We start from the raw sequence: 3,877 nt of genomic DNA on the forward strand, positions 1-3,877 counted from the left end.
TGGGCTTATGGTGTGGGGCCAGTCTTCCAGCTAAGTGTTTTTCTTCAGCAGTCACTTGTGCTGGCCTTTTGAGATCTGGACTGTGAAATGTGGCAGGCCCAAAGTCACTTGTTTTCTTTTTGAGCTGGCATCTGGATTATTCTGTGGTCAATTTAGAAAATGACGTTTCAATAGTTTACCTGGTGAGTTTTGTTACCACACACTCAACAGGCTACATTCCTACCTTCTCTGGGTCAAATAACCAAATAAATACTTGCTTTCTCTAACAATGTTGCATTATGCCAACTAAGAAATAAACTGACAGTGAAGACCTCAGAAAATTAGGTGGCGCTCAGAAGACAAAATGTGAGTGACAAAGAAGTCAATTTAGGCAGAAGCTTTTTCTTTTTTTCTTTCTTTTTTTTAAGACCACAGGAAATAGCATTTAGCGAACCTCCCCTCCATGTGGCTTTAAGCCACCAGGACACAAGCCCCTTCATCACCTTTAATCTTCTCTTCAGCTCTTCTGCTGAAGAATTTGGCCTTCACAATGACTGGCTGCTTTTTTTCCCCTTCCCTAGAAATTTGTAGTTGGCTGATCATACTACATCAATGATGGGAGCAACTCCAGTCTTTTTGGCAGCATTTACCTGTGTTGGCTCACTGACCAATGTCCACAATTTATCAAGGTTGACAGTTGGGCAATAGCTCTGGTTCCTCTTTAAATGGTAATGCCTCATACCAGCTTTCCCAAAGTAACCTGGGTGATATTTGTCAAAGTTGATCCTGTGACGATGCATGCCACCAGCGTTACCTCGGCCTCCTGGGTGCTTCCTGTGCTTGCCGATATGACCATGGCTGTGGCTCATGTGGCCCTGAAGCTTCCGGGTCTTCCTCAGTCTGGATGGCATGTTGGCAGCCAGGGTGAAAGAGCTAGCAGCCTTTTCTACTAGGCTGGAGAGTGACATAGTTTCTTGGATTTTCTCATTAAATCACTATTGCTTAAGTGTGGGGCTCTCTGCAATGCAAGGAGAACTGAGTTGGAATCCCCCTCTAGATCTTTCCCTCAGCCTGAAGAGCAGAAAATAAATTTGGAAGCTGGGCAATATCGTGACTAAAGCCCACAGGTAGCATCATTAGTACTGCCCAGCATCCTAGGGGGCGTCTCAGTGCTTTTACCCTCCCCTGACTGAGAGTCCTACAAAAAGCCGTAGTGTTTTAGTCAAATATATTTTAAATGACCCTGTTAAGAGACTAATAGAATATTAGCTTTCAACCACTAATAGCTAATAGCTTAAACATTTTTTAATTATCAATTTTAGTCACCCAGAGTCTACACCATCTCTTTCATTAATCCCTAAAAAGGTCATTTTTAGAATATGAGTGTGAAAAAAAAAAAAGAATATGAGTGTGAATATATGAAAACACAGGGAGAAATGTTTCCAGTTACAGTTTCAGTGTCTGTGGTAAAGGTGCTATCTGGATTTAGAAGACTTATAGCAGTAAGGTTTTAGGCCCTTTCCTGGTCAGCACTCCCCTAAGCCAAGCTTCGAAAAGAATCAACTCAGTGTGGCGCCTGTGACCCAGTGAGTAGGGCGCTGGCCCCATATACCAAGGGTGACAGGTTCAAACCCAGCCCCGGCCAAACTGCAACAAAAAAGCAGCCGGGTATTGTGGCAGGGACCTGTAGTCTCAGCTACTCAGAGGGTGAGACAAGAGAATCACCCAAGCCCAGGAGTTGGAGGTTGCTGTGAGCTGTGTGATGCCATGGCACTCCACCGAAAGCGATAAAGTGAGACTGTCTCCAAAAAAAAAAAAAAATCATCTCAGCACTTCATCTTTGTCTCGATTTTGACTTTTAAAGTGGCTTGGATTTAGCACAGCCATTCTTCTTCCAGTGAATGATACAGTGTTGGAATTTTCAATTGGATCTCAGAATCCCAGGTTTGACTGTACCTCACTCCCTAAACTTTGGCCCAGTCACTTAACCTGTATTGCCAGGTGGCTGCATTTAAAACAGAAGATGTTAACATTGACCTGAAGGTTCAGGAAAGACTACCTTATTAAGGATTTGAAAGCACTTAGGACATGTAAAGTGCTATAAAAATCTCTCCTGCAGCAATGTATGGATAGCTTAAATGAAGCATGATAGCCAACTGCCAGAGAGGAAATGAACTATAAAACACGGGCACCAATTTGGTGTTCCATGAAATTTAAGGCAAGTGTTTTTGCCAAAGGACAAATACATCCAAGTAAGCAGACACTCATGAACTTGCCCACTACTCACATTTGGGTGTCTTGTGAGGATGTACTGTGTGATTCAAAGCTGTCTTTTTATGTGTCAAAAGTGTTCAGTTTCCTCATTGCTTTTGGCTTTTACTGGCTAAGGAGACACAAAGAAAAAATCATGAAATACTCTGCAGCAGAAAATGCTAACAGGGTTGGAGTGTGTAAGGGCCTGTCTAGAAACTGTAGGGGACGATAAGGAAGAAAAGACTCACAGGCATGTGGATATCCTGTCTCTCATCTTCACGTTTTAGAAAATGTGTGGACATGGCTACTGTAATGGGAAGCACTGCCAGACCAAAAGAGGCCAATCTAAAGCAGCCCTTTACAGGGTGTGGCACTTGCTGTGACGGTGGGTGTTGCTTTTCTTTTCTGCTGCTTGGTGCCTGTACCTCTTTCCTGTGTTTGGGGAACTCTCCCACCTTATGAGTTTTAGTGGGAGGCAGAATCAGCCCTCACCTCTAGAAGGTGGAAATGCAAGGTACTGGCTTTCTCTGGACACAGCCACAGGACTGAGGTTCTGTCAATCAGGGGCACCTGCTCTGCCTTTGAAAAAAGAAGTAGTGATAAAAGGAAGGGACCAGAAGGAACTCCCTCCACGGTGGCAGAGGATGCAGTAGTTCATCTTCTTACATAGTGAGAGAGGTGGTAGGGTTGCCTGCATGTCCTGAATAAGCAGCTTCCACGGTCCAAGTGCAGGGCTGCTTCCCAGGGTGGCTACAGAGGTGTTCTTTCTGCAGCAATTCCGCAGTAGGATCTGGGCATTGCTCCTGCTGGGAGGTCCCACTGATCCTTTGAGATACTGGTCTCCTCTTGTTGCTGTTGTCAACATTTGAATATGGACATTTTCAAACATAGGTGAGAACAGAAGGAAGCATATTAACCCGCTCTACCCACTCCCTACCTCCTCATCCCTACCCCTCCTGGTGCCATTGTACTCACCATAAAATTCACTCAGGGAGTTTCAGTAAATTTATAGAGTTATCCATCTATCATCACGATCAAGTCATTTTTCTGTTTTAAGTGTTTAGTTTTGTGAATTTTGACACAAGCATAAATTTGTATTAACCATCACCACAACCAGGATACAGTTTTCATCACCACAAAGAACTCCCTCCTGCTGTCTGTAGCCACAGCTTCTCCCACTTTTAACTTCTGGCAACTACGGATCTGGCCTCCTTCCCTGGCATTTGGTCTTTCCTGGAATGTTAAAGCACTGTAATTATATACTAGATAGCCTTTTGCACCTGGTGTCTTTTACTCAGCATAATGTCTTTGAGATTCCACCAATTCGTTTTGTGCCTTAATAGTCCACTCCTTTTTCTTTAATATTATCTTGTATAGATGTACTGCAGTTTATTTATCCTTTCACATATTGAAGGATTCTTGCATTGTTTCCATTTGTAGGGGGATTATGAATAGCGTTAATACCTACTTTTTCATTTTGAAACATTCTTGCTCTGCTGCCTGGACTACAGTTTAGTGGTCTCTTCATAGCTCACTACAAGCTCAACCTCCTGGGTTCAAGCAATCTTCCTGCTTCAGCCTACCAAGTAGGTGGGATTACAGGCATGTGCCACTACACCCAGATATATTTTTCTATTTTTTTTTT

General features: G+C 43.4%; 1 pseudogene; it reads right to left on the reverse strand.

Annotated features, from left to right (window-relative positions):
• Positions 1–21: 21 nt before the first annotated feature.
• On the reverse strand, positions 22–983 carry LOC100961305 (annotated as a pseudogene).
• Positions 984–3,877: the final 2,894 nt, after the last annotated feature.

Source organism: Otolemur garnettii, unplaced genomic scaffold (genome assembly GCF_000181295.1).
Source record: "Otolemur garnettii isolate 467f Iridium unplaced genomic scaffold, OtoGar3 scaffold00026, whole genome shotgun sequence".
NCBI lineage: Eukaryota > Metazoa > Chordata > Mammalia > Primates > Galagidae > Otolemur > Otolemur garnettii.